Source organism: Phaseolus vulgaris, chromosome 7, assembly GCF_000499845.2.
Source record: "Phaseolus vulgaris cultivar G19833 chromosome 7, P. vulgaris v2.0, whole genome shotgun sequence".
In the NCBI taxonomy this organism is placed as follows: domain Eukaryota; kingdom Viridiplantae; phylum Streptophyta; class Magnoliopsida; order Fabales; family Fabaceae; genus Phaseolus; species Phaseolus vulgaris.
In genome coordinates, this window is record NC_023753.2 from 2946216 (window position 1) to 2962722 (window position 16507).

The 16507-nt window shown below is 27.0% G+C and overlaps 1 pseudogene; it reads left to right on the forward strand.

The window, feature by feature from the left end:
- Positions 1–14384: 14384 nt before the first annotated feature.
- Positions 14385–15536, forward strand: LOC137829492 (uncharacterized; annotated as a pseudogene).
- Positions 15537–16507: the final 971 nt, after the last annotated feature.

Consider the following 16507-nt stretch of genomic DNA (forward strand, 5'->3'; position numbering starts at 1 on the left):
ATTTATATAAAATAAAATAAAATTGCAAAAGATATTGTTTTCAATGGCCAAGATGCATAAATAGATATTAATATGGGTAATGATATAGTTTTAGAAGAATATGGATTTAAATAAAAGCTTGATATTAAATTTTAATCAGTTTTAAAATTATTATATTTGTATATGTATTTAGTATGATTTCCTTAACAAATGTCTTAATTAAGAATAGTTCTCACCTGCTAAAATATATTTTTCTCAGTTTTGAAAAAATTCAATAGATAAATAAGTCAATCAATAATGTTGGAAGAAAAATGAGTCCTCATGTAACTCGGTTCATTTTAAAGTAAATTAAGAAGTCGAAAAAGAAACAAAAAAGTATAATAAATAAATCATATATTTTTTATGCAATTATTTTTTAAATATTTTGTTAGTTTTACTCTTTTAACTTCTATACAAGTTCATAAAATAGAAAAAAATAGGAAGAAAAGTATTATGCTTTCTTCGTGTATTTCTCTAAAACTATAAACTTTTTTATTTTATTTAAGTTTTAGGTCTCTATAATAAACTTTTATTAATATTAGACCACACGTATGAGAATACTATTGATAAAATAAGGTGATCAAAATATTAATCTTGATAAATTTTTTGTTCTCGTATAATTGGTGTAATCTTTTTTTCATTAGTTTTGCATGTGGGAACTTTATATTTCATTTGACTAGTAGAGGAATAACTCTTAATAATATGAACAAGTTCATGTGTAATTTTATAGATTAAATATTTCGAAAAATAATTAGAATTTTATACAAAGCATTTTTTTTTTAAAAAAAATTTAAATATTTCTTAGGAACCACTCAAGCTAAAGAAGCTTAACCTAAATTGTGTGAAGATTTTCTATCAAAAAATATTGAAATTTTAAGTTGCAGTATATAGTCTCGTTTATTGCATGGTCATAATTAACTTGAGTTAGTATATATAAAAGTTTGAGTAAAAAATATGGTTTATTGTGATATTTAAAACTTCTTAGATGAGTTAAAAATGGTTTTGTTTTGATCTGCACATTTGATATGTATATATTAGTATATTTATGACTTCTTTTATATATAGTTTGAACATCTCACTAATTTATGATGCTCAAAATATGGTAATTATTATTGAAATCAAACATGATTGTTTAAGTTTTATTTTATTATAATTTGAAGTTTAAACATGAGATATGTAATGAGAATTATCTCTTATCTCACATTGTCATGATAAAGCAGTGACATGATAAAGCGACAATAATAAATGTTAAGTTAAGGATGATCCGATAGTGATCCAATAGTGGGTGACATGATAGGTCCAACACAAACATTTGTTAGGTCGAAATGGCTCTGATATCATGTTATGAAGTGGACTTTAAGCCTAACTCAACCCCATAAAACCGGCTCATAGGGTTGAGGTTTGCACCCACTTATATATAATGGAAGGCTCTAATCTCTTCCAACAATAAATAATTTGAAATGTTTTTTTAAGTTTGTGATTAGAGTAACACGAAAAAACTATATAAAATTATTTTAGAACCTTATATATATATATATATATATATATATATATAACAATTTTTTTTTACTCAAATTCACTTTTTTTTTCACTAAATTAAATAACCACACTTTCTATTTACTTTCTCTCTTCGGGATTCCAAAATTAATCTTCTACTCTTTACACCCCTATATAAACAAACTAAATATTGAATACAAAAAATATACGATATTCATACTAATATAAAATCATTCATTACTTTGTTTATATAAATCAAAATTAATGTAATATATATAATGAGAAGAAAAAAATATTAAAACATTTTTGTTTCAAATTTTTATTTTCTTATACTTTTAATTTTTCATTTTTGTCTCGCACTTTCAAACTCATAATCTTGAAATTCTTCCCAAAAACCCTACGTCTTTTCATGGTCATTTCACTTTCCTTAATTTTATTTTTTGTTTTTGTCTTCGTGGTCATTTATCTCTCCTTAAATGTATTTTACTCATATTTGTTTTTCAAGTATTGTCCCTAATTACGATAATATACTCACATTTTCTTTTTCATGTAGTGTCTCCAATTGCGACAGTAAGTTTAATTATTGTTGGGGATTCCACATTGACTAAAGATTAAGACATTTCAGTGGATGCAAACCTCACCTTATAAGTCAGTTTTATGAAGTTGAGTTAGACTTAAAGTTAACTTCTTAATAATTATTTAGTTTTATATTCATTTTAGTGTCCCCCAAACCTACGTTATAGTTAAATAATATATTTTTCTTTATATAGGTTTAACCAACACTACTTTGTAAATGTGTGTCCCATTGGATGTAGTCTCTAATACATAGCCACACAAAAATATTAGCTTACATTTCTATTGAGACATTAAACTCACACTAGTCTCATGTAATGTCGCTCTTTTGGGAACTCTACCATTAATATTTCTTCCAGTAATATATATTACAATAAAATATTAATTAGAGAGTAAAAATAATTAGTCACTACATTAATTCAATTAAATACTATTTTATAAATTAAAAAAGTATTGATATCTAAAATATTTGTTATTATTAATAAATAATTTATAAATTAATATTTATATAGCTACTAATTTTAAAATCTAATTAGTTGTAACTAAAACTTTGATAGCTAATTAGATATCAATTTAAAAGATATCTTTTAATAATAAAAACTACTTTATATACCAATAATTTTTTTAGTCTATAGAATAATATCTAATTTAGTTGATTTGATAGTGACTAATTATATTTTGTCTCTAAAACTAATTTTTATTTAATGATTTGCTTTGATATATATATAAATTTTTTTTTTCAAAAATTAATTCATATATTAAAAATAAGTTATTCATAAATACAACCTAATATTATTAGGTAAAAGAAGCTAACCAACAAAATACAAACATTTAACATAAATTGCATTAAATTTCATTATATATTTATATCAAGTGTGAACCACATATTCTTTTTGGTAGACATGACGAGGCTATGTGGAAAATTTACCTAACACATTAATTATTTTATCGTTTGTAAATATCCCATTGCAACTTTTAAGAGACCAAGTACAATTATTAAATACTCACTAAATATTTACATGGTCTTTCGTTCATGTAAAATTGAAAAAGTTTTAAAAAGTACTTGCTATGATTATATTAAAAAAATTCTCATCAAATAGACAAGTGTGACCAAAACAATTGTGATGTTTCAAAATATAAAATAAAATTATATTCATTCAAAGAAAGACAAACTAGGTAGATTAATTGCAAAACTAAAAGAAAGCAGACACTTGTTTACACATACGACGCATGAAAATAAATTTCCTTTTTGACTTGCCACATTTCCATTTCCATGTTCTCTTCAATATATCGTTTTCTTCCATCACCAACCCCATTCAGTAAAAACAATCACAATAAATAATTTTCTCTAATTAATTATGTTTATGTTAAGCTTTATACTAGTGTGAAATCGACTAGAGATTATAATATTTCATTATATATAAGTGTATGCAAATCTTATCCTATGAATTAATTTTATTAGAGTTAGATTTAAAGTGGAAGTTAAAGTGTATCTCTTCCGATATTATTACGAAATGGACTTTAAGCCTAACTCAACCCCATAAAACCGGCTTATAAGGTTGAGGTTTGCACCCACTTATATACAATGAATGAAAAACTCTAATCTCTAGTCGATATGGGATCTCCAACACACCCCTCACGCCGAGACTGTCAACTCGTGCGTGTGACTATATATTATGGGTGGTCCGATAGCGGGTGACACGATAGGCTCAACAAATACTCGTTAGGATAGGCTCTGATACCATATTACGAAATGAACTTTAAGCCTAACTCAACCCCATAAAACTGGCTCATAGAATTGAGGTTTGCACCCACTTATATACAATGAAAGACTCTAATCTCTAGTCGATGTGATATATAAGATAAAAGTTAAAGTGAAATTTTAAGTTTGTTACATGAACAAATTTTCTTCTTTCGATTTTTCAAGATTACATCTTACATAGATTAATTTTTAGTTAAACTTTGCGTTGATGCAGCTTTTAATATTTTGGTTTCTTTCCCTTAAAAGAAAACCCTCTTGAGAATATGAAGGCTTAAGTTGAAGTTCCATTAAAGAACATTAATTGAATATAGAAGATTGCAATGAGAGCATTGCATGCAAACCAATAAACACAAAATGGTAGTTGAAACAAGTGACAGTTAACGACACTGAGTATTAGATTCAAGAACGTCACCATTATCATTATCATTAGAACACAATGAAGCATTAGGTTAACCCACGACAATTATGATGTTTGACTGGTTAGGTTTAGCAAAGTCTGAGGTATGGACTTTATTCACTCATAATGTGAATGTATTCCATTTAATACATAAACTCACCCTCTCTTTATACTTTTATTATTGAATCTGGTTCATCTTCTTCCTGCTCCATTATAATCATGGAGGGCTATGCAAATCTCATGCGTACGAAAAAACAGATTCCAATTATTGTGTAGGTGAACCACCAAACTAATTTAGGTGTTTATAAGTGCACGGAAGAATATCAAAGATGGTGCCTCATGCAATTCATTTTGACTTATTTAGAAACTTTTTAGTCAAAAGACGAAAAGCCAACATGGCAAAAAACTATACGTGTTTCTTTATTGAATTATTGTGAAGCTATGAGGTAGTAGATTTGTTCATTTGGTTTATAAATTCAAACTTTTGTGTCACCATCATTGAAGGAAAAAAGGAAACTAAAAATGCCTTCTTAATTTACAATTATTCTCTTCAAAGCTGTAATCATTCATGGGCAGTTTCTTCATGGGTAGTTCTTCATGCACCCTATAATGTCCTTACCATGCAAAACCAAACTATTTCTATTATTTTTTAAAAATCCTAAAATACACTTCAACTATTATTTTTTAAAAATCCTAAAATGCACTTGAATTGTATTTATTTTTTTGCATTCTGGATTATGGAATCTCGAAAATTTTTATATTGCCAATTTCGATAAAATTTCGGACTCACCAATCCATAATTTAAAATATGCATTTCACATTCAAAAATGCATCATTAAAAAAAATATCCAACAATCCGTAACAGAAACATGCATTCCGATTCAGAAATCTATAACTAACAAAAATGGGATTTAAAAAATTGGGAGTCCATGAAAAAAATGTAGGGGTGCAGAAAGAAGATCATGAACTGCAACAACCTAACACAAGATGGATTGGGCCAAACTACTTGTTTATTTAGGCCCACAAACGATAAGCCCAATTGCCTTCTCTGTAGGTGAATCATGCATCTGCATCTACATTGTAGAGTAACAAATTATTAACACTATTACGGAGAAGTAGAATTAGATTAATACATTTGAATTAAATTTGAAATTCAAGTTTAAAAAATAAGAGTGTCAAATATCAAAATTGAATAGTATATACTTCCCAACAAAGCAAGCGATTCAAATCCTCAAAACAGATGGCCAAACGCGAGTATCGTTCGTTCTTTCACCGGCGCGTGGTGTCCTGACAGTTCGGTGGGATGATCTTATTAATAGTATATACTCGGCCGGTGTTATATATATATATATATATAAAATTAAAAAAAAGTTAATATATTATTTTGAGTTTAATTTTTGTTATTGTTGTATTTAAAAGATTTATTAACATGATTTACTTTCTCTATTTTAAAAATAATGATGGAATGTATTTTATGAACCATTTTTTTATTTTCTAAATTTTTTTAGTTAAGCTTGTTATTGAATTATTAATTATTTAAAGTAGTATTTGAAGCCTAAATAATTAGAACATCACGATAATTATAGGTCAATCATAAAACTAATAATTTTAAATATATTTTAATTTTTTTTACTTAAGGAACATTATGAAAAAGTCTTATTGATTAAATATTTAGACAAATATAATTTTAATTTAACATTATTTAAAAGAAAATTATAACAAAATTCATTAAAATAATTAAAAAAATATATTTAATATTAATTGAAAAATATTATTCATATTATGCAAGGCAAAGATATTTAATAGAAAAGAAAAATAGTGGGAGAAAAAAAAAAGTTAAAGGAAGAACGAGGCAAATACACTGAGATATTTAGTGAATTTCCTTTGTTATATAAAAGAATGAATGTCATTTTGGTTTTGCTTTTTTTCTAACTAACTACCTCACCCACACGGGCTTAGTGTGTCATCATATTAACTATCATCACAAATACAATCTACTTTTAAAAGAAAAATATTCATTTCTTTGAGATAAAAAAAGTAAAAAAATATTAAGTTTTCCTTTAGATATTGTTTTTTCATATTAAGTAAACAAATATTTTTTGAGTAAAGAATCTCCTATAACCAAAACCAAAAGCAATTAAAGAGTTGAAAAATTAAACAATTATTATATATAAAAAAAGTAATTGTTGTTAGAGGAGAATTCATAATTCATAAAAAAATTCAACTCTTTTGGCACAAATGTTTTGATTTGAAATTCAAAGTGATTATTAATTATGTTTATATGAAACCATGTATTTTAGATAGCGGAACAAATCACATTATATCTAATTCACAATTTTTCCTACACATTTTCTCATCATTTATTTTAAATGTTAATTTGCCCACAAGCGTAACCAAATATTTTTTCACATGGTTGTGTTTTGCAGCAGGATGATTGACTCGGTAAACAAGCAGGTTTATACTATATGTCAATCTCCATTTAATCTATTGCATTGTGACATTTAGGTTCTCATGAAACCCTAACTTATTTTGGAATTTTTTTTCTCACTATAGTCAATGACTAGACTATACTAGATGTACTTGACTATTTCTTATGAATAACAAATCGGAAACCCAACATCTCTTAGAATCATTAATTACATTTGCACAAAATCAATTTTAGACATCTACTAAAACCATTTGTGTGTTACGTCACTCCATTAACTTGTATATATTTTTTATACATGGAGTGATGTAAATACACAATTTTTTTTCTTATCATATTTTTATATACCATTTTCTTATAAAATATTCTTTGTTCAAAGTTAAAACCTAAAAAATATGAAGGTTTAAAAGTACAAGTATGTATGTATATATGTATGTGTAAGATTTGTTACCTTTCAATCAATGGATAACTTTTACTTTTGTTTAAAAAAAAATCAATGACAAAGCAAAATTATTTAAAGTTATAATTTTTTAGTAAATTAATCTCTCAATCTACATCACTTGATACCTAAACTAATCTCTCGATCCATGCCACTTAGTACTAAATTGAATATTGATCCTAAATATAGGAACGAATAAAATAATTATACTAAATTATAATTTAATAATTTAATAGAATTTATTTTTTATATAAATTTATTAAGAGTATAATATGTGATAAAGGTCAGACTAGTATAATGCGAAGACAAGGTTGCGCAAAGACAAAACTGTCCCTATATAAACTGCACATTTATTTTTATTTTTATTCCAGATTATGAAATCTGGTAAATTTTCGGATTGACGCTTCCGGTAAATTTTTGGATTGGCGCATCCAGTAATCTCCCGGATTGATGCTTCCGGTAGTACATAAATGATAGTGTTAATCCAAAATAAAAAAATGCAAAACATCAATAATTGAAAAAACCATTCTGGATCCGCCAATCCGTAATTCAAAATATGCATTCCGGATTCAGAAATTCATAATTGAAAAAAATCATTCCAAATCCACCAATCTGTAATAGAAATTAGGCTTCCGGATTCAGCAATCCGGAAATCAATAATTTATGCAAATTTTGCTTTCGAAACACCCCCTCATCCGAAATGCAACATGATTCACTTATGGATTGATGAACCCGCAGTACACTCCCATATCCCGAAATTATGGGGATCAGTTTCGCAATTTACAAAAATGTGAGGTGCAGGAAGAAAAATGTAGGGGTGCAGGAAGAAACTGCCTTATTAATATGGTGAAGATTGGGTCAGGCTACCAATTCATGTAAGCCCACAAACGGTAAGCCCAATTTTCCTTTTCTGAAGGCTAAATCCATATAAGCCCAATTTATTTGAAATATTGTTAGGAGAAAAGAGGGGTGGTAAGATATAAGAGGAGTTGCGCCAAATATTGAAATTGAATAGCGTGAGGTTCATAATGCAGCAGTGAGAGCGTTCGTGAGAACCACACCGCAAGTGCCTTCGGTTCCTTCAACCAAGCCATTCAAATCCTAAAAACCGATGGATATGGCTGCGTTCTTATGAATGCAGCTTTTCGTTGTGCGCGCCGACTTCCGTGGAATGTTCCCGTTAACGAAAGATCTGGCGGCCTTTTGATTTTTAACGGAGTTTCGATGTTCTTTCCGACATGTTCTTGTTGTTGATTATGAGAAAACCTGTTTGATCCTTTTGAATTTTGAGGCACTTTAATTTTTTAATTATTGCTGTAGAAATACATTCATTCTTGTGTTGCATGTGTGATGTTAAATACATTTTTTTTTTTTAAGTATCCAATTCTTTAAAGATTCTTGATGAGCGTTACCTTATATAAAATAATGCTGATAAAAATTAACCATATACGTAACCCATTTTTGCTTTCATTGCTGTAGAAATACATTCTTGTTTTGCATGTGTGATGTTGAAATACATTCTCAAATTTCTTTTCTGTAGAAATATATTCTTGTTTTGCATGTATGTGTGATGTTGAAATACATTCTCAAATTTCATTTTTAAATATCTCATTCTTTAATTTACATTTTCAAAAGTTTAAGATGACTGTTACCTCATATATATATATATATATATATAAAATAATGTTGATGACAATTAACTATAACTTTTATACACATAAAAATTAAAAGAAAAATATTATTTTAAGTTCAATTTTTGTTATTTTTGTATTAAAAAAATTCCATAACATGTTTTACTTTGTCTATTTTAAAGATGATGATGAAATGATATTTGATGGGAGATGTGTTTTTTTTTTCTTCTAAATATTTGTTGGTATTTTTTTTTTTTTTAAGTAGGAAAGAACATCGTTGTTAAGTTAAAAATGTCGTAAGACCGAGTTATATTAATGACAAATTACTCCAAAAATGTCGACAACGTGGATCTCTCGTAGAAATTTACGAGATCGTTACATCGAAGTCGACGCGAAACAATGAAGCATGCTCGTGATAGATAAAATATCCATTGGTTTAGGGTTTGAATGTCTTGGTTGATGGAATCGGAGGTGCGGTGTGGTTGTTGGCAGAATCGTAGAAATTGGAATTAGGTTTTGACTGTTAAATTGAAAGTTAGGTCGAAAAACATGTGTCCTAAACTAAAAGAAAGTTGTCGTGGAGATTGACGATTGTGTGAGTTTGATGTTGGTGATGGAAATTACACAATCGTATGAAAGAGTTGTGACCGTAAGAGACTGACCAAAAAGTATGGTAGGGATCCCATGCCAAATTTAATTAATATAGATAAAGATATTTGACATTCTTGTAAGAATTGTAAATAATAATAATAATAATAAATTATCACTTGTCGCTAAATATTTCTTACATCCTTCCTTTAAACTCCTTTTGATAATAAAATATTTATATTTGATTAATAAAAATAAATATATAAAAAGATTAAAGATAAAATAATTATATTTTTTGTTTTCAAATCAACTTATAAAATGATGATAACAAAATATAATAAATTTTATATTTTTATCCAATTATTTTTAAATATTTCTTTAGTTTTATTCTTTTAACTTCTATACATAGTTCATAAAATAAATAAAAAATAGGAAGGAAAATATTTTGGTCATATTTTTAACGTAGTATCATAAATAGTTAATTTTGTTCTTTTAATACTTTTAAAAACTATGTTCATTTTGTACACATTTATATATATTTTTAAAAAAACTTGTATTACTAAATAATTTTATCTTTTTTATTCTATGCATTTTTATTTTCCACATGTGTAACTAAGATATGAGATATAATAGATATAAACACTTTTTTTAATTTTTCTTTTAGAAATACAAAACTAAATTTCTGATAAAGAGAAGATTTAAACACTTTTTATTTTAAGTCAAATTTAATATTTGAAATTAAGAAAAATTAAAATGATTTTTTTTTACTGGAAAGGATGGTTTGGTATGATTTTTGTAAGGATCTAGAAAATAACCTTAGAGTAGAAGTGATATATTTTAAATGATACCTAAATATTTTATTATTAAAATGAAAATGACATATAAATAGAAAATTCAGTTATTCATGTCTCATTTTCAAATAACCACCAAGTTCATTTTTGACCCTTTTCTTTTTGTCTCTACATGAGTTTTACATGTGACTCTTTTAGGTTAATCTTTATTAACTCAAGATCCTAGTTATATAGTTAGATTTTAATTAGGACTCTATGGTGCAGGTTAATTACCTGGGTAGATTTGGAGCTCTTAGTGAGTATGAACTACAGTTCAAGTAAGGGAAGCTAGTCTTATTATTTTCAATAAAACCCTATGTTAGAAGATTCTGGATGTGGAGGTGACATGGTCACCAATTCCAATTGTTTTTGCTTGCAGGATTGTCTCTTTTGAAGAGTAAAGTAATATATTGACTGGAATGGTTGATTTTGAATGTTTTATATTGATTTTAAAGTGAATAATTTGTTGAAATTGTTTGTGATTAAGAATTGAAAGTGATTGAATGATAATATAAATGAGCTGAACTTTTTTTTTTGAATATTTTGTTGAATTAGTTAAGTAAGATGTTTGATGAGAAGTGGTTGTGTGATTTCAGATGATGATTGATTTAAAGAGCATATATTTGAAATTAATGATGTGTTTTAAGTAAAGTTTGAGATATATTTGGATTGTTTAGAAAGTTTAAATATGAAGTGATTGAGTGATGCATTGATATGTTAAATGATGTATGTAATGAGGTTAAAGTGTGATCAAGACGTAGTATTTTCAGGAAATGAAATACATGAGATGATGATGATGAGATATTGAGATAATTATGTGCATGGCTGTGTGGGTTTCATAATAGTAGTATGACAGGTGCAGGTATCTGGATGCTAATTTCAATACACGAGTTTTTCGGAAGTAGAGTCAAGTGTCTATGTGTTGTGAGTCAGTAAAAGTCTAACACATGAAAGATGAATTTTATGAATGTAATAGACACTTGATGGTTTGAAAAATCATATGAGAATTGATTAATTAAGCTTATTAATTTGAAATTTAAATTATATCAAAACTTTTTATATAGATAGCTTACCCTGTAATTTGTTTGTGTTTGTTAATGATCGTGTTTTATACGGGAGCAGATAGGTAATAGAGCTCCTTAGTGAGCAGCTGGAGAATGAGATAGATAGTTTTATTTGAATGCTTTTTTTTTTGTTGTTAAAACTTTTGATGTATATATTAAATCCTTATGAAGAGGGATATTTCTTTTGAAGTACACATATGAGAAAGTAGTATATGTTATTTGTAATTAGATAGTGCTTGTTTTACTTTTATTTATATTATATATGGATAAAATTAAGGATGTTACAATTTTAATTATATTTTTTCAAGAAATTATATTAATATTTAACATTTAAGTAATCCTATCATTTTTAATAGGTAAAATGCGTCTTATTTAATACATTTTACACATAATTATTTCCAACTAAGATTTAAGTAATATGAACTATACTGATAAAAGAGAATTAGATAATTTCATACACAATGTTTGATCGGTCATTGAAAAAATAAATAATGTTTAATCGTACGTATTAATATATGGTGCGAGTTATAACTAAATCTAAATAAAAAAATATATACGTTTTAATTTCAATCAAATTAATAAATTGGAATATTAAGAAAACTTGAAATATATTTTTAAATGAGAAAAGTAAAGTATAGAAGATACAAATTTAATAAGAGTGATTAAGATTATAATATGTTATACAAGTATATATAATTTATTACAGTTTATAATTAATAGATTTACGGAAAAATATAAACGGAAAACAAGTTAAAAAAGTAAATAAAGTTATAAGATGAAATATTTGATAAGTGGTACTAGAAAGTAAATAAAAGTAATAATGCATCTATATAAATAATAATGCTGATTGGAATTAACAATATACGTATAAAAATAAAGAAAAAATATATTATTTTGAGTTTAATTTTTGTTATTCTTGTATTTAAAAGATTTATTAACATGTTTTACTTTGTCTATTAAAGATGATGAAATGATATTTTATGAAAGATGTATTTTCTAAATATTTGTTGGTATGTAATAAATAACACCGTCGTTAAGTCAAAATATCGTTAGATTTGGTGATATTGATGGTGAATTACTCCAATAACATAGAGAATGTAGGTTCGTTGTCAAAATTTCTGAGATTATTTCATGGCAGTCGACACGAAACAATGAAGCATGCTCGCTGACACCGAAAAGTTACATTTTCAAGAATGAAGTCATGGTAGACGGAATATTCTTTGATTTAGGGTTTGAATGTCTTCGTTGATGGAATTAGGGGCACAGTTTTAAAACACAATTTTATACACTACAAGTATTTAAAATGGGATGTGTATATCTTTATATATATATATATATATATATATATATATATATATATATATATGGTAAAATGAAACTCAAACTTACCTTAAGGTGTTTAATAAAAACGACGAGCGTATAAAAAAAGTTTTGATGTGACAAATTTTAAGGACAACGTTTAGTGCATATTTGAACATTTCTCTCTTTTTTTTAGTTTTTGTATGAATTAGTTCTTTCTTTCACTCTCTGCATAAACAAACAACTAATTAATCATTTATTTTTCTTCTTCCTCTATTTCGAGGACAAAATGCAGATATTCGTCTATAATGCATATTTAAAGATACTCACATACAACATTAAATTTTTATCACTTAGTTTATTATGAACTAGACATGAATGAATAAAGAATCTTCAATCCATTTCTTGTCAAACCTTTCCATATAGAGCATGAAGATAAAAAAATTATTTTTGAAAATTTTGGATAATTTTTGGAAAATTTGTTAAGAATATATATCGATTATAATGACTCACCAAATTTAAGGTTCGGGGGGCGATTTCCCTTGGACCGACATACGGGTATTGATAAACCAATTATTATTCGAGCACCTCTTCACATCACAAACCTCTCCATAAACTCGATCAGATTCAAGATGACACACAACTCCCTGGTCTCGAGTCGAGTAGGCAAAGAGATTTTTGTGTGCCATTAAGATGTCGTTTATACAACGTGACTCTGACAATTACTCATCCATTTTTACATGTGGCACCTATCTAGTGGTTGCACGATCTTTCTCTTTTCTAACATCCCGTAACCTCTCATAACTTCTCATTTTAAAATACGAAACATGTTGCGCGCATTCTAAACCCTCCAAGCTTGTGTCCTCTTCTCAATGAATTTGTCTTTTGCACCATACTCTAGTAGGTACGTTTTAGGGCTTAAACTTTCATAGCCTCAATTCACATTATAAATGTTCTTCCCACATATGTGCTAAAAGGTAATAGTCCTTATAATCTCTTGTTTCAACGTCAACCAAACGTGCTAGCGGGAACACAAGCGCTATCTCTCCTGTGTATCTGCATTTGTTTTTATTTATATATTAAATGATGTTATTATTCACACACTTATATTAACAATATAAATTTAGAGTACATTATGAATAAAAAAATGTCGTTATCATCACTATTATGTAAAATCATTATATCTTTGTGTGAATTGGCTTAACCAATGCGAGTGATTAAAAACTAGATAAATCACTATAAGTGTTCCAGTCTTTACAAATTTTGTTTCTACGAAAGAATGTCAATTATCAATAAATTGCAAAACACATTGGTTGTTGAAGCTTTGTTGAAGCTTAAGAACTTCTTGATAATGCAACATATAATTGAGAGTAGCCGAAGTGATCTTCAAGTGTTTCGAAAAGGGTTTAGGGTTTGAAAATTTAAATTTTTTGAAAATAAATTTTGAAAATTTAAATTTTTTGAAAAAATAAAAAATGACTCATAATAAGAAAATAAAATCAAATATTGATATAAGGGAAATAGGAAAAAATATTGAAGAAAGTTAAAGAGGAAAATATTTTAAAATTTTTTAAAAAATTGAAAATTTAAAATTTTAAAATGTTGAAAATTTAAAAATTAAAAATTTTGAAATTTGAAGTGTTTTTGAAAAGGTGTTGGGGTTTGAAAATTTGATTTTTTTTTTTAAATTTAAAATTTAGATTTTTTTTTGAAAATTTAAAATTTCTAAAAAATTAAAAATATTCAAATTAAAAATTTCTAAAAATTTGAAAAATTTGAAAACTTTGAAAATTTGAAGTCTTCAAAAAAAAGGCCTTACGATCTGATTTTTTTTTTAAAAATAGAATAACATATAAATTCCCATTGAGGCTTTTCAATGACAGTCTCCTTCAGCGTTCAAGAAATCTGGGCAGAGCTCCCGCTCACCCCGCCCAGTCTCCGACACCTCACCGTCAGTGCCAAGATCCCTACCATGCTTTCCAGCCAGCCTCTCACAATTTCACCTTCTTCGTCCGACCGCCTAACGTCCATCAACAACAACAACATCAACCTCACACAATCTTCGATCTACGACCATGCCTCTCTTTTACTTTATCACAGGTTCTTCGACCCTAACTTTCAATTTAACAGTCAAAGACCTATTTCTTCTTATTCCAATTCCTGTTCTGTCAAGAACCACACCGCAAGTGTTTTCGATTCCTTCAACCAAGCCATTCAATCCCTAAAAACCGGTGGATCCTCCGTTGTGCCTGCGTAGGAATGCAGTTTTTCGGTGTCGCCGAGCGTAGCGGAATCACAGTGTTCACGATCAATATCACTCTGATGAATTTCGACAACAGAGTTTGTCTAGTTTTTTTTGAAGGATTCACAATCAGTATCACTCTATCTGATGGCATTTTGTTATTTAACGGAGTTCCGGTGTTCTTTCCCTTCTTCAACGATAGGATTGTAGTTGACGACGTTAACGATATTCTGGCGTCACAGGTGAGAACGCTCTTGTTGTTGATATTGTTGTAGAAATACATTCTCATTTTAAGTATTTGATTCTTCTTATGTGTTATTTATTGAACATGTGTTTTTTTTTCTAAGTATTTGTTTATGAAATCGATAGCAAGTTTTTTCTTTTTTTTAAAGTCTCTCACGTGTACTCAGTTTTTTCTTTTCTTTTGATTTCTTTGTAGATGTTTGAGTTCTTATTAAATTACTTTTTTTATAATGAATAAAATAATAATTTGAAAGTTCCGATGAATAATTTTAATTTTTTTTTATTTATGTATTAAATAAATATATTTCTGTTGTTTTTCTAATGGTGGTAAAATGATAGGATAATGAAAGCGTGGATTTCAACATCACACAGCAAAACGAAAAGGTTTGAATCGTGTTGCAGTTGTTGAAGCCGTTAAGTCACGACGGACGGAGTATTCACGTTTTTTGGGTTTGTTTGACTTGGTGTGGTTCTTGGCACAACAACAAAAATTGAAATTAGGTTTTAACTCTTAAATCGAAAGTTAGGTAAAAGAAAGTAGTCGTGTAGACTGCGTGTGTTTGATGTTGTTGATGGAAGTTACACGATCCTACGAAGAACGTGTTATTGTAAGAGACCCGCTGAAGAGAGGATGATAGGAATCTCGATACTCACACTGAACACAGATGATAAAAATATTTCACATTATTGTAAAAATTATAAATAATAATAATAATAAAAATTATTATTTGCCATTAAATATTTCTCTTTCTTCTCTACTTATATTACTAAGTAGTTTTATATTTTTATTTTTCCACATGTAAAATTAAAATATGAGATACAATAAAAATATAAATACTTTTTAATTTTTCTTTCAGAAATACAAAACTAAAGTTCTGACAAGGACAAGCTCTTCTTATTTTAAGTCAAATTTAATATTTGAAACTAAGGAAAAATTAAAATGATTTTTTTACTGAGAAGGAATGTTTGGTATAATTTTAATTATATTTTTTCCAGAAATTATATTAATATTTAACATTTAAGTAATCCTATCATTTTTAATAGGTAAAATGCGTCTTATTTAATACATTTTACACATAATTATTTCCAAATAAGTTTAAGTAATATATGAACCGGCTATAACGATGAAAGAGAATTATATAATTTTATACACTATATTTAATCCGTTATTAAATATAATTGATTTTAATATATTTTTATTTTGATATATATATATATATATATATTGTTTGTAAAGACTTTATAATAATTTTTATTTTATTAAAAATTTATTCAAAAATATAATTTCTATTTTTTAATCAATTTTTATCAAATTATTTTAAAAAAAATATATTTTATAAACGATTTTCTAAATATATTAATAAAGAAAAAAGTATTATTTTATTATATCAATTAATCATTGAATCAAGAAACATTCAACTCCTTTGTAAAAGTGAACAAATAATCTTTCACACCACTAGTGGTGTTTTGATTTGACATCCTTATAACAACGGTAGACA